The following is a 27,740-nucleotide window of genomic DNA, read 5'->3' on the forward strand; positions in this document are numbered from 1 at the left end:
GAATCTTGGCTCTTCTGAATGACACCATCTTGATATCATCACCAGAAAGTCTGTCCTGCCTGAGTACTGTGACCTCACACAGTTGCTTTGGGGGTGCCAGGGCCCCACTAACACTCTTGTTTCGAGTCTCTGCTGAGAGCATCGGGGAAGAAGAGGACATGAAGTTTTGCTTCCCCACACGACAAGGCTCCTGTGCCAAAATATCAAGGAATTCCTCCTGGAAATCAAAAAACAGTCTTCAAAAATGTAGGATCGAAAATCCAATTTTCCCAATTTCAGTTGGTCTTCTGAGACACATTCTATTAGCAGTGTTTGGCTTTTCTACAGAAGACAACAATGAAGCATTCAGTGTGCTAATGGTATAATCACCACCAGGACAAAAAGGAAGACTAAATGTCTACATTTTTATAAAACTTTGTTTAAAAAAAAAAGTATTTCAAACGGTAGAGTCACTCGCAGGGCAAAGCTGTTGAAACGCACTCTTCACTTGGCATCTCCAGGGCCTTCCGCTTTCTGTGCCTGCACTGTGGAGGCATCTCTGTTTTTGGCAGGGTTGCTCCCCTCCTTGCCAGCACCTGCGTCTCCCTTTCTCCCTCTGGGCAGCTTCTCTCCCTTCTTGGCCGCGGCCTTCTTAGGCCTGGGCTCCGGTTTTGGAGGGGCTGGCCTCGCAGACAGCCGTGCGGACCTCCTCTGGGGCTCATCCTTCCCCTTTGCTTTGTCCCCTTTAGCATCTCCTTTGGCCTTTCTCTTGGGCATGGTGGCAACAGTGCTTGACGGTGGCTTTGCTAGTCTGGGGAGGAGCGTCTAGCTCCCTCATGCTGCTCTTCAAGATGCTGATCAGGAGACCAGCCGACTCTCAGAGACCTCAGGTTTTTGGGTGGAGTAACAAGACGTCTTTCCCACACACCGTCTGACTGATCCAGTTAACCTGGAAGTGGGGTAGGCAGCAGTCAGAGGTCACCCACCAGGGCACAGGTCCTCGATTAAACAGAGGCTGCCGGGGCCTTTGCTCAAGCCAGGGCTCGGGGACGCCCGAGGGTCGCAGGGCTCCAGCAGTGCCCTGGTGGCGCGGGTGCCCTTGGCCCGGGCAGAGGCGGGCGTGGATGGGGGACGGTGGAGCGGCTGGGGACAGGAAGGCGAGTGTGGGTGAGGATGTGCTTCAGGTGTGGCAACAGATCCGCAACCCCTCAAACGAGTATCATTTTGCATCCAAAAATTAAACTCCATAGATGAGGGGCCATGCCTGAACATGGGGCCACAGCAGGACCTCGTGGCGCGGTGGCAGCGTGCCTGACTCCAGTTCAGAAAGTTCCGTGTTCAAATCATGTCGGGGTCAGTCTTAGCCTGACTTGCAGCTTGGTGAGGGGCAGAGAATGCGTGCTTCCTGCGGAGTGAAAGGAGAAGGGACGGAGAGGATACCCCTTCAGGGGCCCTTCTGCTCAGTCCCAGTTGGAAAGCTGGTTCTGCCTTTGGGTCTGTGTCCCTTTGTCTACCTAGTACCTCTTCCCAGAAAGTTGGGTCCAGTCTTGAAGGTATAAGGGACAGTACTCCCAGAATAAGCCCTTTGGTTTTTGCTCGGCCCCCTCCCAAGGACTGCCTCCCACCTCCCATCACCCACCAGGAACACCACCTCCTAACAGATTCCCAGGGCGGCAGTCCCTTGCCTGGGTCTCCACATGTGTTCACCTCTCACTGTGCTCTCCAGGCCCACCTGCCATCCTCTGATTAGATTCCTTGGTAAGATCATGTTAGGACTTTGATTGGACCGAGTGAGGAGGTCTGACTCCATTTGAGTCTATGCCTGCTTGCTGGGCCTGATATAAACCTAGAGACACAGAGAGACATGTTCCACCCTGCAGTGTAAGGGAGAACTAGAGGCTCACCTATGCCAAGTCCCCAGGGAGCAGGGCCGGAAGAGGCAGTGAGCTGGGAGGCAAGGCTGAGACGACGGCAGGGATCGCCGGCCATCTTTTTTTTTTCTCTCTCTCTCTCTCTTTATTTTAAAAAATGTTACATACAAAAAATATGAGGTCTCCATATACCTCCTCACACCCTTCACCCCACTGCTCCCACGTCAACAACCTCTTTCATCATCGTGGGACATTCACTGCATTTGGTGAATACATTTTGGAGCACTGCTGCACCACATGGATAATGGTTTACATGGTAGTTTACACTTTCCCCCAGTCCACCCAGTGGGCCATGGCAGGGCATACAATGTCCAGGATCTGTCCCTGCAGTACCACCCAGGACAACTCCAAGTATTGAAAATGCCCCCACATCATATCTCTTCTTCCCTTTCCCTGCCCTCAGCAGCTACTGTGGCCACTTTCTCCACATCAATGCTACAATTTCTTCCATTACTAATCTCAATAGTTCCATAATAGAATATCAGTAAGTCCACTCTAATCCATACTCTATTCCTCCATCCTGTGGACCCTGGGATGGTGATGTCCACTCCACCTGTCTACTGAGAGGGGGCTTAGATTCCACTTGGATGATGGATGCAGTTCTCCTGCTTGCAGCTGTAGGCATTCTTGGCTCCCTGGTGTGGCGGTTGACCTTCTTCACTTCCCTGTTAGCTGTAGCTGGCCATCTTGCTCCCACATGCTGGGACAACAGAATCAACAGGAGCTAACTTCGGTGAGAAAGCACTTGCTATGGTACCTTGGTCTGGACTTTTAACAGCCTTGAGGCTGTAAACTTTTACTCCAAATAAACCCCCTTTATAAAAGCCAACCCATTTCTGGGACTATGCACTGGCAGTCCTCTGGCAAACTAAAACATTTACCAATGACTTCCACTATTCCACCTTATTTTTTTTTACTTTATTTTGTATATTTAATAATTGGAAATATACACAGTAATTTAGAAAGAAAAAGAAAAAACAGCTGAATAAAAACGCACATTTCTCAATTACTTGTACTGGATACATACAAAGTTTTTTAAAATCATAACCACATGTTACACAATATCTTTGGTTCACAGTAATGCAATCATATAGTATTTGTCCTTTTGTGTCTGGCTTGCTTTGCCCAACATAATGTCTTCCAGTTCATCCATGTTGTCATATGCTTTATGGCTTCATTTCTTCTTTCAGCTGCATAATATTCCACTGTGTGAATACACCACAGTTTGTTTATCCATTCATCTGTTGATGGACACCTGGGTTGTTTCCAACTTTTGGCAATTGTGAATAATACCGCTATGAACATCGGTGTGCAAATGCCTTTTTGTGTCACTGCTCTCAGTTCTTCTGGGTATTTACCCAGTAGTGGTATTGCAGGACCATGTGGCAAATCTATATTCAACCTCTTTAGGAACTGTCAAACAGTCCTCCACTGTGATTGTACCATTCTGCATTCCCACCAACAGGGGATAAGTGTTCCTATCTCTCCACATCCTCTCCAACACTTGTAGTTCTCTGTCTTTTTAATAGTGGCCATTCTGATAGGGTGAAATGATATCTCATTGTAGTTTTGATTTGCATTTCCCTAATCATTAGTGATCTTGAGCATTTCTTCATGTGTTTTGTTTTGTTTTGTTTTTGTCATTTGTATTTGTTCTTTGGGCAAATGTCTATTGAAATCTTTTGCCATTTTTCATTGGGTTGTTTGTCTTTTTATTGTTGTTGTAACATCTCTCTATATATCCCAGATATTAAACCCTTATCAGATATATGATTTCCAAATATTTTCTCGCATTAAGTTGGCTACCTTTTCACCCTTTTGACAAAGTCCTGTGAGGTACAAAAGTGTTTAATTTTGAGGAGGCACCATTTATCTATTTTTTCTTTTGTTGCACATGCTTTGTGTGTAAGGTGCAAGAAACCACCACCTACTACAAGGTCTTGAAGATATTTTCTTCTAGTAGTTTTATGGTCCTGGCTTTTATATTTAGGTCTTTGATCCATTTTGAGTTGATTCTTGTATAGGGAGTGAGACTGGGGTGCTCTTTCCTTCTTTTGGCTATAGTTACCTAGTTGTCCCAGCACCATTTGTTGAAGAGACTGTTTTGTCCTGTTAGCAATAACTTGGTAGTTTTGTAAAACACCAGTTGACTGTATAGGTGAGGGTTCATTTCTGGATTCTCAATTCTATTCTACTAATTGATATGTCTATCTTTATGCCAGTACCATGCTGTTTTGACTACTGTAGCTTTGTAATATGTTTCAAGGTCAAGCAGTGAAATTCCTGCCATGTTGCTCTTTGTTTTTAAAATGTTTTTGGTTATTTGGGTGCACTTTCCCTTCTAAATGAACTGGTAATTGCCTTTTCTAATTATGTAAAGTAAGCTGTTGGGATTTTGAGTGGTATTGCATTGAATCTATAAATCAGTTTGAATAAGATTGACATCTTCATGATATTTATTCTTCCAATCCATGAACATGGAATGTCTTTCCATTTGTTTAGGACTTCTAAAATTTCTTTTAGCATCCTTTTGTAGTTTTCTGCATATAGGCCCTGTAATTCTCTGGTTTAATTAATTCCTAGGTATTTGAGTCTTTTTGTTGCTATTGAAAATGGAATCTTCCCCCTGATTTCCTCCTCAGGTTGTTCAGTACTACTGTACAGAAACATTACTTATTTTTGCATGTTGATTTTGTATCCTGCCACTTTCCTGAACTCATTTATGAGCTCAAGTAGCTTTGTCAAGGATACTTCAGAATTTTCTAAGTACAGGATCATGTCATCCACAAACAGTGAGAGTTTTACTTCCTCTTTTCCTATTTGGATGCCTTTAATTTTTTTTCTTGCCTAATTGCCCCAGCTAGAAATTCTAGAACAATATTGAATGACAATGGTGACAGTGGGCATCATTGTCTTGTTCCCGACCTTAGAGGGAAAGCTTTCAACCTTTCCCCATTGAGTATGATGATGGCTGTGGGTTTTTCATATATGCCTTTCATTACATTGAGGAATTCTACTTCTACTCCAATCTTTTGAAGTGTTTTTTATAGAAAAAGAATGCTGTATTTTGTCAAATGCCTTTTTTGCATCGGTTGAGATGATCATGTGTTTTTCCCCTTCAATTTGTTAATGTGGTGCATTACGTTGATTGATTTTCTTATGTTGAACCAAACTTGCACACCAGGAATAAATCCTACTTGGTCATGATGCATAAATGTCTTGATATGCTGTTGGAGTTGATTTGCAATATTTTGTTGAGAATTTGTGCATCTATGTTCATTAGAGAGATTGGTCTATAATTTTCTTTTCTTGTAGTATATCTTGTATATCTTTACCTGGTTTTGGTGTTAGGGTGATGTTGGGTTCATAAAATGTGTTGGATAATTTTCCCTCCTCTTCAATTTTTGAAAGAGTTTAAACAGGATTGCTATTAATTTTTTTTTAAATGCTTGGTAGAATTCACCTGTGAAGCCATCTGATCCTGGGCTTTGCTGGGAGATTTTTGATGATGGATTCAATCTCTTTAAATGTGATTGGTTTGTTAAGTCCTTGTGTTTCTTGTAGTGTCAGTGTAGGTTGGTTATGCATTTCTAGAAATTTCTCCATTTCATCTAGGTTGTCTAGCTTGTTGGCATACCATTAATATACTCTTATAATCCTTTTTATTTCTGTAGGGCCAGTTGTAACTTCCCCCCTTTCATTTCTGATTGCATTTATTTGCATCTTCTCTCTTTTTTTTTCTTTGTTAGTCCAGCTAGGGGTTTGTCAATTTTATTGATCTTCTCAAAGAACCAGCTTTTAGTTTTGTTGATTTTCTCTATTGTTTGTTGCTGTTGTTCTCAATTTCATTTATTTCTGCTCTAATCTTCATTATTTCTTTCCTTTTGCTTGCTTTGGGATTGGTTTGCTGTTCTTTTTCTAGTTTCTTCGGTTGTTCAGTTTAATCTTGGAGTTTAGATCTCTCTCCTTTTATAATATAGGCATTTTGGGCTATAGATTTCCCTTTCAAGATTGCCTTTGCTTTATCTCACAAGATTTGATACTTTGTATTCTCATTTTCCTTTGTCTCAATATATTTATGATTTCACTTGCAATTTCTTCTTTGACTCATTGATTATTTAGGAGTGAGATGTTCAGCCTCCACATATTTGTGAATTTATTTTTTTCCTATTATTGATTTTTTCATTCCATTATGATCTGAGAAGGTGCTTTGTATAATTTCAGTCTTTGTATATTTATTGAGAGCTGCATTGTGCTGTAATACATGGTCTATCATGGAGAAAGATTCATGGGCACTTGAGAAGAATGTATAACCCACTGAATTTGGATGCAGTGTTCTGTATATGTCTGTTAGGTCTACATCGTTTATCATATTGTTCAAGTTCTGTTTCTTTGTTGATCTTCTGTCTAGCTGTTCAATCTAATGGCATGAGTGGGGTGTTGATATCTTCAACAACTATTTTAGAAAAGTCTATTTTTCCCTTCAGTTTTGCCAGAGTTTCTCTCATGTACTTTGGGGCACCCTCGTTAGGTGCATAGATATTTATGACAGTTATATTTTCCTGATGGATTGTCCTTTTTATTAATATATAATGGCCTTCCCTATCTCTTATAACTTTTTTTTTTGCATTTAAAGTCTAATAGCTACCCCTACTCTTTTTTGGTCACTATTCATGTGGAGTATCTTTTTCTAACCTTTCATTTTCAGCTGTTTTGTATCCCTGGGTCTGAGGTAAGTTTCTTGTAAGCAGCATATGGATGGCTCATGTTTTTTTTTTTTTTTTTTTTATTCCATTCTGTCAGCCTGTATCTTTTGATTGGGGAGTTTAATCCACTCACATTCAATGATATCACTGTAAATGCAATATTTACTTCCACCATTTTATTTTTTGGTTTTCATATGTCATATCTTATTTTTGTCTGTCTTTTTATTCTTTTGGTTCTCCTTTCTGCTATTATTTTTTCCACACTATCCTCCAAGCCTGTCTCTCCTGTCTTTTTCTTTCAGCATCTAAGGTTTCCTTTAATATTTCCTGCAAAAGTGGGTTCTTTTTTGCAAACTCTCTTAGTTTCTGTTTGTGAATATTTTCAACTCACCTATCTGAAGGACAATTTTGCTGGATAAAGAATTCTTGCACAGCCGCACTTTAATTTTCCTGTCTCCTGGATACCTCGTCAGTGAATTGCCCTGGCTTTGACAGCACTGGGGTCTGATTCTTTTACACCCTCCTTAGACTCTCACCACACAAGCCCAAATCCCATAACTAGCTTTTCCCCAACTAGTCCTCTAGGAGCTTTTTCCCCACTAGTCCTCTAGGGTGCACTCTCCTTTGGTGCAGTGATTCAATAACCCTAACTTAGTTTAAACACAGGTGGATTATACTGTAGTCTTCTAGTCAACAGTGAGTTTTTCTCTGGTTTATTGTGTCCATTAAGCCAAATTTGAGGTCTTCTCTTCCATAGTGGTAATCCTTCTTTGTAATATGATGGTCATATTACGAAGATGGTCTAGTCTAACTACTAAGGGAAGAGCTAGTGAGAAATAGGAAAAATTTGTTTTGGATACACTTCTCTGGTGCACAAATGCATGATTAGATACAACATCTTTTACTGTATTGTGTGAATGTGTACAATCACATCTATAACTTCAAATGTCTGCTGAGTTTTAAGATCATTGTAAATTAACAAAATAATAGGGAGTCTTCTGAAGAAACAAAGGGCACAATCCTTTTCTTCCGCACTCTGATGTGGTTCTTCATTTCTGTCCGGGCCTCTCACGCCCAGCAGAGACAAATATACACATTCCTGCACATTTTTCATAATCACAGGGATTTCACAGCACCTCTAGCCCAGGTGGCTGTCTGTGATGTAATCGCTCATTTCTTATAGCCTCAATTTAGCAAAATAACCGTGTTTGCATTTTCTGCCCCTGGAAATGAAGTGAGTCTTTGCAAGACCTGGGGAGTCCCAGAAACCCAAGGATGTGCTGCGGAGCCCCTGGCCTGGACCAGCAGACCTAGGTGTGAGGCAGGTGAATTTAGTGCCCCACTCCAACCACAACAGGAGTCCCCAAGATCTGTTAAACCTTAGAAGATTAGAGAGAGACACGTGGATGGAAGATGGGGCTGCGAGCCCCCAAGTGAGGTGGAGAGAAGGCAGAGAGGGGGATAGGAAGTACTGCTGAAGAATGAAATCAGAACATTTGCAGTAAAGGAGTAAATATGTTGCCTATGGGACCAGAAATACAATAATATATTCCTGTGTATACATGCCAATTTTTTTAAAAAAAGTAATTTCAAGAGGCTAAAATAATTGACATTGAGTCCCTCAAACAATATTGAAATTGAGTTAATTTATTAGGAAGTTACTTCTTAAACTTAGAGATCGCCTCTCCGAGGTGAGAGGTTATGGCTTAAGGTTTCAGAGTGAGCAGAAGGGCCCCTGAGCTTGCAGCTCGGCCTCGGAACGCCTCCTTTCCTTTCTCTCCACATTTGACTCCGCACAAAGAGCCAGCCATTCGCCCCACACCAAAGTGCAAGGTGAGCTAAAAGGACTGACCCCGACGTGATTTGAACACGCAACCTTCTGATCTGGAGTCAGACGCGCTACCGTTGCGCCACGAGGTCGGCTACTGCACCCTTTTTTTACCTACAGGTTCTCCATATATAGGCAATTTAATTTTTGGTTGCAAGCCTGCTGGGGACGCCGCGGAACCCCTGCCGCCCCTGAAGCGCACCCTCGCCCGCGCTCTCCTTCCTGTCCCCGGCCTCTCCACCGTCCCTCGTCCACGCCCGCCTCTGCCCGGGCCAAGGGCACCCGCGCCACCAGGGCGCAGCTGGAGCCCCGCAGCCCTCGGGCGTCCCCGAGTCCTGGCTTGAGCAAAGGCCCCGGCAGCCTCTGTTTAAGCCAGGACCTGTGCCCTGGTGGGTGACCTCTGACCGCTGCCTAACCCGCTTCCAGGTAACTGGATCAGTCAGACGGTGTGTGGGAAAGACGTCCTGCCACACATCTCCTCGCCGAGATCTCCACGGCCACCTCGACAAGACACGGCTGCCCCGTGTGCGGGCCGTCTCCTGCCTGCGCCCCTGGGTAGACACCTGTCTGCTACCACGCCCTGCACCACGTCTCCCCTCTCCCGGGGCGCGTCTCCCGGCTCCCTGCAGTGGGGCTCCCCTCCCCAAGTCTGCCCAGCCTGGCGGAGCTCAAGTCCCAGCCCGCCTGGACGTGTGGGGAGAGAACACAGGCAAGTGTGATCGTGGGTGTAAGCTCCAGTTAGCACGGAAGGCGGTGGGTGTCGCACTCAGGAAGGCGGAGAGGCAGAGCTGAGGAGGAGCTGGGGGCTAGAAAAGGTCCTCAGCGGTGCGACGCGGCGGGTGCTCAACTTCTCTCCTGGCGGGGAAGCGGGAAGAACTGCGGGCGCGGTGGAAAGGCTGGTGGACGTGTCACTTGTGCCGTCACAAGGGTCCACATTCCAGAGGGCTCCGCGCTGGGTCTGAGGCTCTGCTGTCGTCTTCTTGAAATTCCCAACATTTTTTTTGAAGGGACCCACTTCCGTTTACTCATTTTGAGGTACGGCGGTGTCTCTGTGTTTGCCCTGGGCCCCACCCCATGCGCCGCCAGTCCTGACTTTTCCCTGACTGGGCCCCTGCTGGGGACCACCGCGGTGCTAGGAGGGGCTGCACCTCCCAGAGCGCTGACCACGAGGACCCCCTCCCCCACCATTCTCCCCTGGATTATTGCGATGGCCTCTTAATGGGGTTCGGTTTTTCCGTTTGTCTCCTTGGGGTCTTTTCTCAACACAGCAACCAGAGTGATCCTGCTGAAGGCAGTTGGCTCCCTCTTCTGCTCAAAGCCTCCCTGCCCCCTGGTCTCCCTCAGCACAGATGCGGGTCAGCACCGAGGCCATCAGCCCCTGGCGGTCAGGCCCACTCCTGACGGCTCTGGGCTTGTCCCACTCCTCTTCCTCTTGGTTCTTGTCCAGCAGCGCTGGCCTCAGCCAGGGTAATGGGACAACACTTTCCTGCAGGAGGGAAATGACTTCCCACGGTGCCTTCCTTAGTGGGACTCCTTGATTTGGTTTTCTAGGCTGCCCTGCAATGGGGTGGCTTAAACAAAGGGGGTTTATTGGCTGACAGCTTTGAGGGTGTGAAAATGTCCACATCAGGGCACCCTCGGGGTGATATGCTCTTCCTCAAGACCCGCTGCTGGCGGTCCTCAGCTCCTCTGTCCCATGACAAGGCACTTGGAAGCATCTGTGGGGCTCGCCCTTCTCTTCTGGGCCTCACTGATTCCAGCTTCTGGCTTCTCTGGCTTTCTCTTTGTCTGAATTTCTTTCTTTTTAAAGGATTCCAGTGATAGTGATGGATGTAGGATGACCGACTACCTGAAAGTAACTTGTTTCTCTCCCTATTGCTAGGATACAAAGAAAAGAATTGTACGTAAATCAGAAGGTAATGAAATGCAACCCTCTCTTTGGGCCAAATTCTGCTTTTGGTGGTCAAGAATCTCCTGTTGAAGCAATGAAGTATGAAAACCAGCTTCAACCAGTTGGCTGGACCTGCGCAGAAGCAGCCCCTTGCTGTCCTCACTTCAACTTGCTTAATCAACATAGTAAAATTCCCACCCAGGGGTGGATTATCTGCCCCTTTCTTGATCAAGCAATGTATGTGCAAGCGTGATTTCCTGAACATACTAATCATACAATTATATAACCAGCTATATGTGTTCATCCATATGCATGAAAACTAATGCATAATCAAAGCAAATGTTAAGTAGTAACTTGGGCATTTAAACAAGAGTGAAACTGCAGCATGGGGAGTCGGGATTGAGTCACTTTGAACTGGCCTTGGTTCCTTACCCAGCAGATGTAATAAATGTGAGTTTGCCTAACTCTTGTGTTGAAGTTTTCTTCATGCCATCTCTGCTTATCTTTAAAGGCCCTGCTTTGAGGCCTAACAATAAGATTAAGTCCCATCCTGAGAGAGTACACACCTTAACTGAAGAAGCCTCATCATAAGGTCCTGCACCCACAGGAATGGATTCGATTTTAGAACACATTTTCTGGGATTCACAGAGCTTCAAACCACCACACCCTCTTTCTCTGCATTCATTTTACTTTGCACTACCTACCCCCTTGTAATTCCCAGGCAACGCTGTGCTGGTAAATGGTTAACAACAGCTCTCTAGGAAGTAGAGGTATATCCCTGTGCAGTGTTAGTCAACCTCATTGGAATAAATCATAAATTCTCCCACCATAGTTGACTTCAAGCTACCAATGGGACGTCACTGAAGTTCTGAAATTCTGAGCTGGGAAGAAATACTGGCAATTGGTTCTCCTAAGCCTGTACAAACTGGCTCCAGCTAGTCTAGGCTTGTCTCAACAGTAGTGACAATGATAGGAAACTGTGATGGTTAGGGTAATGTGTCAACCTAGCAAGGAAATTGTGCCCAGTTGTTTGGTCAAGCAAGCCCTGGGCTAACTGTAATACAAGGACATTTAAGGACTTTAGTCATGAGTGAGTCTACAGCATAGATGACTGATTAAATATACAATCAACCAGGGAGATTGCTGTCAGCAATGAGTGACATTTTATCAGGCAGTTGAATGATTAAAAAGGGAAGTGAGTTCATTCAGAGAGAACTTCCCAGCTTGTCTTTGGACAGACAACATCTCCTAGGAACTCATAAAGGATCTTCATCAGACTTTCATCAAAGCCCCTGGTTGCAGCCTGCCTGTGGAATCTGGGTTGTGCCTCCCCATAGTCATGTGAGAGAATTTTATGAAATCTCATACTCTTTACAGATATCTTCTGTTGATTTTGTTTCCCTAGAGAACTCTGACTAAAACAGAAGCTAATCTTAATTAAGCACTTACTCTGTGCCAGAAACGTTCCTCTAAATTTTCATGTGCTCCATATAATCACATTCGGTCCTCACAAAGTAAGTCTGTGAGATCAGTGTGGAGAAACTACCACACTGCCCAGGCAGCTGGCAGCTAAGAGCCAGGGCCACTGAACATAAACAACTTGTTTCGTGTAAACAAGAACCAGCCAAAGGCACGTTGTCCACCTGTGGTGGAACAAGGTGGAGACCAGATCACTCCATAGTATGTCTGACCTGGAAAGAGATGAGGCCACCACATCCTTATCAAAACTAAGTAAAAACTGTGCTTTCTTACCCATGCCATCCACAGTTCCACTTTAATTTTCCTGTCTTCCGGCAACTATTACAGACACCTGGTCAGTGAATTCCCCTGCCTATGACAGCACTTAGGTCTGATTCCTTTCCACTCTGCTTAGAATCTTCCAGCACAAGCCCAAATCCCATAACAAGCTTTTCCCACCTCCATCCACCTCGATGCCCCACTGGTCCTCTCCCGTACATTCTCCCTTGGTGCAGCAATGCAATAACCCTAACTTAGTTTAACCACAGGTGGATTGTACTGTAGTCTTCTAGTCAACAGCCCATTTTTTTTTCTGGTTTATCACATTCAAAAAGTGGAATTCCAAGTCTTTTATTTCATATTGATAATCTGTCTTTGAAATATAATGGCCATGGGCCTAGTCTACCTACTACGGGAAAAGTAATTAAGAAAAATTCAAATGCCTGGCACATAGCGAGCTCTCAGTGCATGCTGGTATAATTACTATAATTACTATTGCTTCAGGTTTGGTGACATTCTTATATGCATTTGCCCACCAGCTTCTTGCAGCAGACACTATGCTGGAACTTGTATTTGTTAATTGTTAGAGTCTTCTGTAGATGTAGACTTTGGTTTTATCAAAGCAAATTGCATGAACTGCTAATGTCAGATGTTAGAATTACTGTTTTTCTTTAGTAACGTAAACAAAACATTAGCAAAAATGGCCAATATTCTAGGTTGCTTTCAAAATGACAAGATAGGGCTGCAGATGAACCCAGAAATTAACATCAATTCAAATTGGCAATTGGAATTACAAGCTCAGAGAAATATTAACTTTTAGAAATATCTCTGTTCATTTGTGTTTAGTAGCATTTAATAGTTCTCGGTACCACTGATTTCTGTCTGGTTGTTTACAACTAATTGTTTCTAATATAGAAGTGAGTCTAATACAGAAGCCAGTGAAAATTTTAATTGGATTGTTACTGACTTTCAGTGACAAATTCTTGGAGCATCCTGAAGTTAAAGTTGCTTCTCTCATTCCTGGCCTTTCAAAGGGTATAAAGGCTTGAGCCCCCAGTGCTGCCAGAAAGTGGGCAAGTCACAGACTGGGTAGCCATAATTTTTACCTAGATATCAGGGAAATTAAAATGGGACTGTAGATGTCATGGGTAAGAAAGCACAGACATTGTGTTAGCTGAAAGACGGAAGTTTTGGATTATTTTTGAGAGCTTGCTATGTGCCATGCATTGTTCTAAATACATTTATAAACTCATTTACAGCAATTTACATATATAAACTCACAACAACCCTTTGAAGTGGGTACTGTTATTACCCAATATTATAGAAGAGGGGACAACATATTTCAGTTTTCAGGCAACAGCAGATCACACTGAATTTTCTAGCAGACCCAAATCTGGAGGATCCTTCCTTTCTGTAATCTGCTGCAAATGGTCCTAAACCTTGGTCATTTTAGAGTCTGAAAGTCCTATTGTGGTAACTGCTGACAACAACTGCAATGCAATTCTGACTCTACCTGGAGTTAGGTCAGACTCTACAGGCTAAGGGCACACTCCTTCCTTAAGATCACCCTCCTTTTAGACACCACTGGTCCTTCTGACCAATCTGCTACAAATTTGGATGATCTTACCACCTGCTGAGTCTGATAAGTCTCTAAAAACTCAGAGACTCAGGAAGGCACCCTATTAAGGATTACACTTATACGATAGCAGACAGGAGACAAGTCAGGACCAGAACAGGGGCACAGCACAAGTCTGGAAGGGCCACCAAATGCAAAGCTCCTCTGTCTTTTCCAGGTGCAGATAAAGCTGACGCTTCCAGGTTTATTACCAAGGGAAGCTTCGCCTGAGTTTCTGAGCCCAGATTTTTTATTGGGATTTCACCGTGTGGCTTGGGTGATTGGATCTGCCCCAGCGGCTGAGCTCACTCTCTGCTTCCCCTGGTTCTCCAGAGCTTGGACTGAGATGATGGGGCTCAAAGCCCAACCCTCTGATCACAGGGCTGGTCTTTCTACCGTGATCACCCCAACCCAAGACCAGTGAAGCTGCGCCCCAAAAGGAGTCATCTCATTAACATAAACTATTCATGGAGCCCATCATGAATAATAAATGGCATCCTAAGGTTCCAAGGATTTAGAGGATACCCCTGGGGAGCAGGGACAAAAGCCAGAGCTCTTTTTGGGGGCCAAGTCCTATACAGCAAACTGGCCCAGCTCACCTTCCAGTGTTGAAGGCTCCTAACATGTACCTCACTCAGGTGTCCTAACCTCTTTCTATGAACCCACAGAGTGACCGTGTTCACTTGTTAGCAAGCCAATGTCTGCCTAGAACCTATCTAGGGCACTTGGCTGTCTACAGAGTCAATCCCCAGCTCCGAGTCCAGTGGTTCTGGTCCTATATAATTCCCAGCTGGAACCCTAGGCTCTGGACGGATATTTCAGAATGAAGAAGGGAAACATGTAAAATTTAACAGTGTTCTTTTGTTGCTTTGAACAGGAAAACTTTTCATGCGAGATGGACCTTTCGTATGATGCATGTACTTTCTTATTTTTTATTTTTTTAATGAGATATGGGGAACTGAACCAGGACCTCATACATGCGAAGCAGGTGCTCAACCACTGAGCTACATCTGCTTCCCAATAAGAGTTCATTTATTCTTTTGTTTGTATTTTAGGCAATACTGGGGATTGAACCTGGGAGCTTCTATTTGGAAAGAAGGAGCTCAACTACTTCCACTTGAGCTACATCTGCTCATGCACGTAGGTTTAAGAGCTTTTCAGAGGCTGACTCCAATGTAGAGGAAATGAACTAAAAAAGCAGGATTCTCAAAGTGGCCATCGGCAAACTAAAAACAGGAATCTTGGCTCTTCTGAATGACACCATCTTGATATCATCACCAGAAAGTCTGTCCTGCCTGAGTACTGTGACCTCACACAGTTGCTTTGGGGGTGCCAGGGCCCCACTAACACTCTTGTTTCGAGTCTCTGCTGAGAGCATCGGGGAAGAAGAGGACATGAAGTTTTGCTTCCCCACACGACAAGGCTCCTGTGCCAAAATATCAAGGAATTCCTCCTGGAAATCAAAAAACAGTCTTCAAAAATTTAGGATCGAAAATCCAATTTTCCCAATTTCAGTTGATCTTCTGAGACACATTCTATTAGCAGTGTTTGGCTTTTCTACAGAAGACAACAATGAAGCATTCAGTGTGCTAATGGTATAATCACCACCAGGACAAAAAGGAAGACTAAATGTCTACATTTTTATAAAACTTTGTTTAAAAAAAAAAGTATTTCAAACGGCAGAGTCACTCGCAGGGCAAAGCTGTCGAAACGCACTCTTCACTTGGCATCTCCAGGGCCTTCCGCTTTCTGTGCCTGCACTGTGGAGGCATCTCTGGTTTTGGCAGGGCTGCTCCCCTCCTTGCCGGCACCTGCGTCTCCCTTTCTCCCTCTGGGCAGCTTCTCTCCCTTCCTGGCCGCGGCCGTCTTAGGCCTGGGCTCCGGTTTTGGAGAGGCTGGCCTCGCAGACAGCCGTGCGGACCTCCTCTGGGGCTCATCCCTCCCCTTTGCTTTGTCCCCTTTAGCATCTCCTTTGGCCTTTCTCTTGGGCATGGTGGCAACAGTGCTTGACGGTGGCTTTGCTAGTCTGGGGAGGAGCGTCTAGCTCCCTCATGCTGCTCTTCAAGATGCTGATCAGCCGACTCTCAGAGACCTCAGGTTTTTGGGTGGAGTAACAAGACGTCTTTCCCACACACCGTCTGACTGATCCAGTTAACCTGGAAGCGGGGTAGGCAGCAGTCAGAGGTCACCCACCAGGGCACAGGTCCTCGATTAAACAGAGGCTGCCGGGGCCTTTGCTCAAGCCAGGGCTCGGGGACGCCCGAGGGTCGCAGGGCTCCAGCAGTGCCCTGGTGGCGCGGGTGCCCTTGGCCCGGGCAGAGGCGGGCGCGGACGGGGGACGGTGGAGCGGCTGGGGACAGGAAGGCGAGTGTGGGTGAGGATGTGCTTCAGGTGTGGCAACAGATCCGCAACCCCTCAAACGAGTATCATTTTGCATCCAAAAATTAAACTCCATAGATGAGGGGCCATGCCTGAACATGGGGCCACAGCAGGACCTCGTGGCGCGGTGGCAGCGTGCCTGACTCCAGTTCAGAAAGTTGCGTGTTCAAATCATGTCGGGGTCAGTCTTAGCCTGACTTGCAGCTTGGTGAGGGGCAGAGAATGCGTGCTTCCTGCGGAGTGAAAGGAGAAGGGACGGAGAGGATACCCCTTCAGGGGCCCTTCTGCTCAGTCCCAGTTGGAAAGCTGGTTCTGCCTTTGGGTCTGTGTCCCTTTGTCTACCTAGTACCTCTTCCCAGAAAGTTGGGTCCAGTCTTGAAGGTATAAGGGACAGTACTCCCAGAATAAGCCCTTTGGTTTTTGCTCGGCCCCCTCCCAAGGACTGCCTCCCACCTCCCATCACCCACCAGGAACACCACCTCCTAACAGATTCCCAGGGCGGCTGTCCCTTGCCTGGGTCTCCACATGTGTTCACCTCTCACTGTGCTCTCCAGGCCCACCTGCCATCCTCTGATTAGATTCCTTGGTAAGATCATGTTAGGACTTTGATTGGACCGAGTGAGGAGGTCTGACTCCATTTGAGTCTATGCCTGCTTGCTGGGCCTGATATAAACCTAGAGACACAGAGAGACATGTTCCACCCTGCAGTGTAAGGGAGAACTAGAGGCTCACCTATGCCAAGTCCCCAGGGAGCAGGGCCGGAAGAGGCAGTGAGCTGGGAGGCAAGGCTGAGCCGACGGCAGGGATCGCCGGCCATCTTTTTTTTTTTTCTCTCTCTCTCTCTTTATTTTAAAAAATGTTACATACAAAAAATATGAGGTCTCCATATACCTCCCCACCCCCTTCACCCCACTGCTCCCACGTCAACAACCTCTTTCATCATCGTGGGACATTCACTGCATTTGGTGAATACATTTTGGAGCACTGCTGCACCACATGGATAGTGGTTTACATGGTAGTTTACACTTTCCCCCAGTCCACCCAGTGGGCCATGGCAGGGCATACAATGTCCAGGATCTGTCCCTGCAGTACCACCCAGGACAACTCCAAGTATTGAAAATGCCCCCACATCATATCTCTTCTTCCCTTTCCCTGCCCTCAGCAGCTACTGTGGCCACTTTCTCCACATCAATGCTACAATTTCTTCCATTACTAATCTCAATAGTTCCATAATAGAATATCAGTAAGTCCACTCTAATCCATACTCTATTCCTCCATCCTGTGGACCCTGGGATGGTGATGTCCACTCCACCTGTCTACTGAGAGGGGGCTTAGATTCCACTTGGATGATGGATGCAGTTCTCCTGCTTGCAGCTGTAGGCATTCTTGGCTCCCTGGTGTGGCGGTTGACCTTCTTCACTTCCCTGTTAGCTGTAGCTGGCCATCTTGCTCCCACATGCTGGGACAACAGAATCAACAGGAGCTAACTTCGGTGAGAAAGCACTTGCTATGGTACCTTGGTCTGGACTTTTAACAGCCTTGAGGCTGTAAACTTTTACTCCAAATAAACCCCCTTTATAAAAGCCAACCCATTTCTGGGACTATGCACTGGCAGTCCTCTGGCAAACTAAAACATTTACCAATGACTTCCACTATTCCACCTTATTTTTTTTTACTTTATTTTGTATATTTAATAATTGGAAATATACACAGTAATTTAGAAAGAAAAAGAAAAAACAGCTGAATAAAAACGCACATTTCTCAATTACTTGTACTGGATACATACAAAGTTTTTTAAAATCATAACCACATGTTACACAATATCTTTGGTTCACAGTAATGCAATCATATAGTATTTGTCCTTTTGTGTCTGGCTTGCTTTGCCCAACATAATGTCTTCCAGTTCATCCATGTTGTCATATGCTTTATGGCTTCATTTCTTCTTTCAGCTGCATAATATTCCACTGTGTGAATACACCACAGTTTGTTTATCCATTCATCTGTTGATGGACACCTGGGTTGTTTCCAACTTTTGGCAATTGTGAATAATACCGCTATGAACATCGGTGTGCAAATGCCTTTTTGTGTCACTGCTCTCAGTTCTTCTGGGTATTTACCCAGTAGTGGTATTGCAGGACCATGTGGCAAATCTATATTCAACTTCTTTAGGAACTGTCAAACAGTCCTCCACTGTGATTGTACCATTCTGCATTCCCACCAACAGGGGATAAGTGTTCCTATCTCTCCACATCCTCTCCAACACTTGTAGTTCTCTGTCTTTTTAATAGTGGCCATTCTGATAGGGTGAAATGATATCTCATTGTAGTTTTGATTTGCATTTCCCTAATCATTAGTGATCTTGAGCATTTCTTCATGTGTTTTGTTTTGTTTTGTTTTTGTCATTTGTATTTGTTCTTTGGGCAAATGTCTATTGAAATCTTTTGCCATTTTTCATTGGGTCGTTTGTCTTTTTATTGTTGTTGTAACATCTCTCTATATATCCCAGATATTAAACCCTTATCAGATATATGATTTCCAAATATTTTCTCGCATTAAGTTGGCTACCTTTTCACCCTTTTGACAAAGTCCTGTGAGGTACAAAAGCGTTTAATTTTGAGGAGGCACCATTTATCTATTTTTTCTTTTGTTGCACATGCTTTGTGTGTAAGGTGCAAGAAACCACCACCTACTACAAGGTCTTGAAGATATTTTCTTCTAGTAGTTTTATGGTCCTGGCTTTTATATTTAGGTCTTTGATCCATTTTGAGTTGATTCTTGTATAGGGAGTGAGACTGGGGTGCTCTTTCCTTCTTTTGGCTATAGTTACCTAGTTGTCCCAGCACCATTTGTTGAAGAGACTGTTTTGTCCTGTTAGCAATAACTTGGTAGTTTTGTAAAACACCAGTTGACTGTATAGGTGAGGGTTCGTTTCTGGATTCTCAATTCTATTCTACTAATTGATATGTCTATCTTTATGCCAGTACCATGCTGTTTTGACTACTGTAGCTTTGTAATATGTTTCAAGGTCAAGCAGTGAAATTCCTGCCATGTTGCTCTTTGTTTTTAAAATGTTTTTGGTTATTTGGGTGCACTTTCCCTTCTAAATGAACTGGTAATTGCCTTTTCTAATTATGTAAAGTAAGCTGTTGGGATTTTGAGTGGTATTGCATTGAATCTATAAATCAGTTTGAATAAGATTGACATCTTCATGATATTTATTCTTCCAATCCATGAACATGGAATGTCTTTCCATTTGTTTAGGACTTCTAAAATTTCTTTTAGCATCCTTTTGTAGTTTTCTGCATATAGGCCCTGTAATTCTCTGGTTTAATTAATTCCTAGGTATTTGAGTCTTTTTGTTGCTATTGAAAATGGAATCTTCCCCCTGATTTCCTCCTCGGGTTGTTCAGTACTACTGTACAGAAACATTACTGATTTTTGCATGTTGATTTTGTATCCTGCCACTTTCCTGAACTCATTTATGAGCTCAAGTAGCTTTGTCAAGGATACTTCAGAATTTTCTAAGTACAGGATCATGTCATCCACAAACAGTGAGAGTTTTACTTCCTCTTTTCCTATTTGGATGCCTTTAATTTTTTTTCTTGCCTAATTGCCCCAGCTAGAAATTCTAGAACAATATTGAATGACAATGGTGACAGTGGGCATCATTGTCTTGTTCCCGACCTTAGAGGGAAAGCTTTCAACCTTTCCCCATTGAGTATGATGATGGCTGTGGGTTTTTCATATATGCCTTTCATTACATTGAGGAATTCTACTTCTACTCCAATCTTTTGAAGTGTTTTTTTATAGAAAAAGAATGCTGTGTTTTGTCAAATGCCTTTTCTGCATCGGTTGAGATGATCATGTGTTTTTCCCCTTCAATTTGTTAATGTGGTGCATTACGTTGATTGATTTTCTTATGTTGAACCAAACTTGCACACCAGGAATAAATCCTACTTGGTCATGATGCATAAATGTCTTGATATGCTGTTGGAGTTGATTTGCAATATTTTGTTGAGAATTTGTGCATCTATGTTCATTAGAGAGATTGGTCTATAATTTTCTTTTCTTGTAGTATATCTTGTATATCTTTACCTGGTTTTGGTGTTAGGGTGATGTTGGGTTCATAAAATGTGTTGGATAATTTTCCCTCCTCTTCAATTTTTGAAAGAGTTTAAACAGGATTGCTATTAATTTTTTTTTAAATGCTTGGTAGAATTCACCTGTGAAGCCATCTGATCCTGGGCTTTGCTGGGAGATTTTTGATGATGGATTCAATCTCTTTAAATGTGATTGGTTTGTTAAGTCCTTGTGTTTCTTGTAGTGTCAGTGTAGGTTGGTTATGCATTTCTAGAAATTTCTCCATTTCATCTAGGTTGTCTAGCTTGTTGGCATACCATTAATATACTCTTATAATCCTTTTTATTTCTGTAGGGCCAGTTGTAACTTCCCCCCTTTCATTTCTGATTGCATTTATTTGCATCTTCTCTCTTTTTTTTTCTTTGTTAGTCCAGCTAGGGGTTTGTCAATTTTATTGATCTTCTCAAAGAACCAGCTTTTAGTTTTGTTGATTTTCTCTATTGTTTGTTGCTGTTGTTCTCAATTTCATTTATTTCTGCTCTAATCTTCATTATTTCTTTCCTTTTGCTTGCTTTGGGATTGGTTTGCTGTTCTTTTTCTAGTTTCTTCGGTTGTTCAGTTTAATCTTGGAGTTTAGATCTCTCTCCTTTTATAATATAGGCATTTTGGGCTATAGATTTCCCTCTCAAGATTGCCTTTGCTTTATCTCACAAGATTTGATACTTTGTATTCTCATTTTCCTTTGTCTCAATATATTTATGATTTCACTTGCAATTTCTTCTTTGACTCATTGATTATTTAGGAGTGAGATGTTCAGCCTCCACATATTTGTGAATTTATTTTTTCCTATTATTGATTTTTTCATTCCATTATGATCTGAGAAGGTGCTTTGTATAATTTCAGTCTTTGTATATTTATTGAGAGCTGCATTGTGCTGTAATACATGGTCTATCATGGAGAAAGATTCATGGGCACTTGAGAAGAATGTATAACCCACTGAATTTGGATGCAGTGTTCTGTATATGTCTGTTAGGTCTACATCGTTTATCATATTGTTCAAGTTCTGTTTCTTTGTTGATTTTCTGTCTAGCTGTTCAATCTAATGGCATGAGTGGGGTGTTGATATCTTCAACAACTATTTTAGAAAAGTCTATTTTTCCCTTCAGTTTTGCCAGAGTTTCTCTCATGTACTTTGGGGCACCCTCGTTAGGTGCATAGATATTTATGACAGTTATATTTTCCTGGTGGATTGTCCTTTTTATTAATATATAATGGCCTTCCCTATCTCTTATAACTTTTTTTTTTGCATTTAAAGTCTAATAGCTACCCCTACTCTTTTTTGGTCACTATTCATGTGGAGTATCTTTTTCTAACCTTTCATTTTCAGCTGTTTTGTATCCCTGGGTCTGAGGTGAGTTTCTTGTAAGCAGCATATGAATGGCTCATTTTTTTTTTTTTTTTTTTTTTTTTTTTTATTCCATTCTGTCAGCCTGTATCTTTTGATTGGGGAGTTTAATCCACTCACATTCAATGAAATCACTGTAAATGCAATATTTACTTCCACCATTTTATTTTTTGGTTTTCATATGTCATATCTTATTTTTGTCTGTCTTTTTATTCTTTTGGTTCTCCTTTCTGCTATTATTTTTTCCACACTATCCTCCAAGCCTGTCTCTCCTGTCTTTTTCTTTCAGCATCTAAGGCTTCCTTTAATATTTCCTGCAAAAGTGGGTTCTTTTTTGCAAACTCTCTTAGTTTCTGTTTGTGAATATTTTCAACTCACCTATCTGAAGGACAATTTTGCTGGATAAAGAATTCTTGCACAGCCGCACTTTAATTTTCCTGTCTCCTGGGTAGCTATTATGGATACCTCGTCAGTGAATTGCCCTGCCTTTGACAGCACTGGGGTCTGATTCTTTTACACCCTCCTTAGACTCTCACCACAGAAGCCCAAATCCCATAACTAGCTTTTCCCCAACTAGTCCTCTAGGAGCTTTTTCCCCACTAGTCCTCTAGGGTGCACTCTCCTTTGGTGCAGTGATTCAATAACCCTAACTTAGTTTAAACACAGGTGGATTATACTGTAGTCTTCTAGTCAACAGTGAGTTTTTCTCTGGTTTATTGTGTTCATTAAGCCAAATTTGAGGTCTTCTCTTCCATAGTGGTAATCCTTCTTTGTAATATGATGGTCATATTACGAAGATGGTCTAGTCTAACTACTAAGGGAAGAGCTAGTGAGAAATAGGAAAAATTTGTTTTGGATACACTTCTCTGGTGCACAAATGCATAATTAGATACAACATCTTTTACTGTATTGTGTGAACGTGTACAATCACATTTATAACTTCAAATGTCTGCCAAGTTTGAAGATCATTGTAAATTAACAAAATAATAGGGAGTCTTCTGAAGAAACAAAGGGCACAATCCTTTTCTTCCGCACTCTGATGTGGTTCTTCATTTCTGTCCGGGCCTCTCACGCCCAGCAGAGACAAATACGCACATTCCTGCACACTTTTCATAATCACAGGGATTTCACAGCACCTCTAGCCCAGGTGGCTGTCTGTGATGTAATCGCTCCTTTCTTATAGCCTCAATTTAGCAAAATAACCGTGTTTGCATTTTCTGCCCCTGGAAATGAAGTGAGTCTTTGCAAGACCTGGGGAGTCCCAGAAACCCAAGGATGTGCTGCGGAGCCCCTGGCCTGGACCAGCAGACCTAGGTGTGAGGCAGGTGAATTTAGTGCCCCACTCCAACCACAACAGGAGTCCCCAAGATCTGTTAAACCTTAGAAGATTAGAGAGAGACACGTGGATGGAAGATGGGGCTGCGAGCCCCCAAGTGAGGTGGAGAGAAGGCAGAGAGGGGGATAGGAAGTACTGCTGAAGAATGAAATCAGAACTTTTGCAGTAAAGGAGTAAATATGTTGCCTATGGGACCAGAAATACAATAATATATTCCTGTGTATACATGCCAATTTTTTTAAAAAAAGTAATTTCAAGAGGCTAAAATAATTGACATTGAGTCCCTCAAACAATATTGAAATTGAGTTAATTTATTAGGAAGTTACTTCTTAAACTTAGAGATCGCCTCTCCGAGGTGAGAGGTTATGGCTTAAGGTTTCAGAGTGAGCAGAAGGGCCCCTGAGCTTGCAGCTCGGCCTCGGAACGCCTCCTTTCCTTTCTCTCCACATTTGACTCCGGCACAAAGAGCCAGCCATTCGCCCCACACCAAACTGCAAGGTGAGCTAAAAGGACTGACCCCGACGTGATTTGAACACGCAACCTTCTGATCTGGAGTCAGACGCGCTACCGTTGCGCCACGAGGTCGGCTACTGCACCCTTTTTTTACCTACATGTTCTCCATATATAGGCAATTTAATTTTTGGATGCAAGCCTGCTGGGGACGCCGCGGAACCCCTACCGCTCCTGAAGCGCACCCTCGCCTGCACTCGCCTTCCTATCCCCAACCTCTCCACCGTCCCTCGTCCACGCCCGCCTCTGCCCGGGCCAAGGGCACCCGCGCCACCAGGGCGCAGCTGGAACCCGGCGGCTCTCGGGCGTCCCCGAGTCCTGGCTTGAGCAAAGGCCCCGGCAGCCTCTGTTTAAGCCAGGACCTGTGCCCTGGTGGGTGACCTCTGACCGCTGCCTACCCCGCTTCCAGGTTAACTGGATCAGTCAGACGGTGTGTGGGAAAGACGTCCTGCCACACATCTCCTCGCCGAGATCTCCACGGCCACCTCGACAAGACACGGGGGCCACCTCCTGCCTGCGCACCTGGGTAGACACCTGTCTGCTACCACCCCCTGCACCACGTCTCCCCTCTCCCGGGGCGCATCTTGGGGCTCCCCTCCCCAAGTCTGCCCAGCCTGGCGGAGCTCAAGTCCCAGCCCGCCTGGACGTGTGGGGAGAGAACACAGGCAAGTGTGATCGTGGGTGTAAGCTCCAGTAGCACGGAAGGCGGTGGGTGTCGCACTCAGGAAGGCGGAGGGGCAGAGCTGAGGAGGAGCTGGGGGCTAGAAAAGGTCCTCAGCGGTGCGACGCGGCGGGTGCTCAACTTCTCTCCTGGCGCGGAAGCGGGAAGAACTGCGGGCGCGGTGGAAAGGCTGGTGGACGTGTCACTTGTGCCGTCACAAGGGTCCACATTCCAGAGGGCTCCGCGCTTGGTTTGAGGCTCTGCTGTCGTCTTGAAATTCCCAACAATTTTTTTGAAGGGACCCACTTCCGTTTACTCATTTTGAGGTACGGAGGTGTCTCTGTGTTTGCCCTGGGCCCCACCCCATGCGCCGCCAGTCCTGACGTTTCCCTGACTGCTCCCCTGCTGGGGACCACCGCGGTGCTAGGAGGGGCTGCACCTCCCAGAGCGCTGACCACGAGGACCCCCTCCCCCACCATTCTCCCCTGGATTATTGCGATGGCCTCTTAATGGGGTTCGGTTTTTCCGTTTGTCTCCTTGGGGTCTTTTCTCAACACAGCAACCAGAGTGATCCTGCTGAAGGCAGTTGGCTCCCTCTTCTGCTCAAAGCCTCCCTGCCCCCTGGTCTCCCTCAGCACAGATGCGGGTCAGCACCGAGGCCATCGGCCCCTGGCGGTCAGGCCCACTCCTGACGGCTCTGGGCTTGTCCCACTCCTCTTCCTCTTGGTTCTTGTCCAGGAGCGCTGGCCTCAGCCAGGGTAATGGGACAACACTTTCCTGCAGGAGGGAAATGACTTCCCACGGTGCCTTCCTTAGTGGGACTCCTTCATTTGGTTTTCTAGGCTGCCCTGCAATGGGGTGGCTTAAACAAAGGGGATTTATTGGCTGACAGCTTTGAGGGTGTGAAAATGTCCACATCAGGGCACCCTCAGGGTGATGCGCTCTTCCTCAAGACCCGCTGCTGGCGGTCCTCAGCTCCTCTGTCCCATGACAAGGCACTTGGAAGCATCTGTGGGGCTCGCCCTTCTCTTCTGGGCCTCACTGATTGCAGCTTTTGGCTTCCGTGGCTTTGTCTCTCTTTGCCTGAATTTCTCTTATAAAGGACTCCAGTGATAGGATTAATCCCACCCTGAGAGAGGTAGACATACTTTAACTAAAGAAGTCTCGTCAAATGTCCTACTTACAATGGGTTTACAACCGCAGGAATGGATTTCATTTTAGAACATGGTTTCTGGGGTTCACAGAGCTTCAAACCACCACACCCTCCTTCTCTGCATTCATTTTACTTTGCCCTACTTACCTCCTAGTTATTCCCAGGCAATGCTGTGCTGGTAAACGATTAGCAACAGCTCTCCTTGGGGGGTGTAGGGTGGGTTATTCCAGAGTGCAGTTTGCCAGTTTCTATGGTATAAATTATAATTTCTCCCACCATAGCTGATTTCAAGCTACCAATGGGAAGTCACTGAAATCCTTGAATTGTGGGCTGGGAAGAAATATGTACAATCATTTCTCTCGAGCCTGTATAAACTGGCTCCAGATCGGTCAAGGCTACAGTTTCCTCAACAGTAGTGACAATGATGAGAAGCAGCTAACCTTAATTAAGCACTTACTATGTACCAGTAACATTCCTCTGAATTTTCATGTGCTCCATATAATCGCATTCTATCCTCGCTAAGGAAGTCTATGAGATGAGTGTGGAGAAACTACCACACTGCCCAGGCAGCTGGCAGCTAAGAGCCAGGGCCACTGAACATAAACAACTTGTACGGTGTAAGCAAGAACCAGCCAAAGGCACGTTGTCACCTGTGGTGGAAAAAGGCAGAGACTAGGTCACTCCATAGTATGTCTGACCTGGAAAGAGATGAGGCCACCACATCTTTAACAAAACAAAAATAAGCCAAAACACCCCTCTTTCAGCTAACTTAGTGACTGTGCTTTCTTACCCATGACATCCGCAGCCCCACTTTAATTTTCCTGTCTCCTGATAACTATTATGGACACCTGGTCAGTGAATTGCCCTGCCTTTGACAGCACTGGGGTCTGGTTCCTTTACACCCTCCTTAGAATCTCCCAACACAAGCCCAAATCCCATAACAAGCTCTGCCCACCTCCATCCACCTGGATGCCCCACTAGTCCTCTAGCATGCACTCGCCCTTGGTGCAGCAATGCAGTAACCCTAACATAGTGTAACCACAGGTGGATTGCACTGTAGTCTTCTAGTCAACAGTTTTTCTCTGGTTTATCACATTCAAAAAGCAGAATTAGATGTCTTCTCTTCCAAAATGGTAATCTGTCTTTATAATATGATGGTCACAGGCCTAGCCTAACTACTAAGGAAAAAGCTGGTGAGAAATAGGAAAAAAATTTATTTTGGATAAGTGTCTCTGGTGCAAAAATCATGGTTAGAGATGACATCTGTTAGTATATTATGTAAACATGTACAATAACATCTGTGACTCAATTGACTGCCATGTTTTAAAACTCGTTATAAACTACACAAAAATAATAAGAGACTTTTCTGAGGAAATAAGCGGTACTTTTCTTCCATTTTCTGATGTGGTTCATCATAAAGTATTGGGCTTCATGAGCCCCAGCTGAGGAAAATACGCACATTTTTTTTCATATTTGCAGGGAATTCACTGTACCTCTCGCCCAGGGGCCGTCCCGGATGTAATCGTTCATTTCTTACAGTCTCAATTTAGCCAAATACCGTGTTCCCATTTTCTGCCCCTGGCAGTGAAGTGAGTCTTTGCAAGACGTGGGGAGTCCCAGAAACCCAAGGATGTGCTGCGGAGCCCCTGGCCTGGACCAGCAGACCTAGGTGTGCAGCGGGTGAATTTAGTGCCCCACTCCAACCAGAACAGGCATGCGAAGATCTGTTAAACCTTAGAAGATTAGAGAGAGACATGTGGATGGAAGATGGCGCTGCGAGCCCGGGAGTGAGGTGGAGAGAAGGCAGAGGGAGTTAGGAAATACTGCTGAAGACTGAAATAAGAACTTTTGCAATGAAGGAGTAAAGACGTTGCCTATGGGCCCAGAAATACAACAGTAACATATCTTGTGTTTAGCTGCCAATTAAAAAAAAAAAGTTAAAAGGGCAAAAATAATTGACTTGAGCTCCTGAAATAATATCTAGATTGAGTTCAGGTAGCCATAAGTTACTTCTCCAACTTCTTGAAATTGGAGATTTCGCCTCCCTTAGGAATTAAGGTTCTGAATTTGCAGCTCTGCCTCCTTTCCTTCACCTCCGAGTTTGACTCCGCACATAGCCTGCGTTGTTCGCCCCTCATTGAGCTGCAGGGCGGGCCAAAAAAGTTGACCCCGACGTGATTTGAACACGCAACCTTCTGATCTGGAGTCAGACGCGCTACCGTTGCGCCACGAGGTCCACGGTCGCGCCCCTGCTGCCCGCGTGCCGCGCTCTCTCCGGCATTTAATTTTGGGAGGCACCGCAGGGCGCGCGCGCCTCCTGGCGGGTCCCAGCGCCGTCCCCCAGCCACGCCCCGCTTTTCCCGCGCGCGTCTTGCTTCTCCTTCCCGTCTCGGCCCTGCTGCTCCGCTCGTCCCCGCGAGCTCTGAACTCGTTTCCGGGGTGGCTGGGAGCCTGGCTAGGGCGACCACGACGTGAACGCACAGGGGGCTGCACCCTCCCGGGACCCTGCTTAATCCACACCGTCGGTGT

General features: G+C 44.8%; 3 non-coding genes across 3 annotated transcripts; all 3 read right to left on the reverse strand.

Moving 5' to 3' along the window:
* Positions 1-8,464: 8,464 nt before the first annotated feature.
* TRNAW-CCA (transfer RNA tryptophan (anticodon CCA)) lies at positions 8,465-8,536 on the reverse strand. Its single transcript has one exon. It is a non-coding gene; the product is annotated as a tRNA-Trp (tRNA).
* Positions 8,537-23,400: 14,864 nt separating this feature from the next.
* Positions 23,401-23,472, reverse strand: TRNAW-CCA (transfer RNA tryptophan (anticodon CCA)). The gene has a single exon. It is a non-coding gene; the product is annotated as a tRNA-Trp (tRNA).
* Positions 23,473-27,375: 3,903 nt separating this feature from the next.
* On the reverse strand, positions 27,376-27,447 carry TRNAW-CCA (transfer RNA tryptophan (anticodon CCA)). The gene has a single exon. It is a non-coding gene; the product is annotated as a tRNA-Trp (tRNA).
* Between the last annotated feature and the right edge of the window lie 293 nt (positions 27,448-27,740).

Source organism: Dasypus novemcinctus, chromosome 22 (genome assembly GCF_030445035.2).
Source record: "Dasypus novemcinctus isolate mDasNov1 chromosome 22, mDasNov1.1.hap2, whole genome shotgun sequence".
Lineage (NCBI taxonomy): Eukaryota > Metazoa > Chordata > Mammalia > Cingulata > Dasypodidae > Dasypus > Dasypus novemcinctus.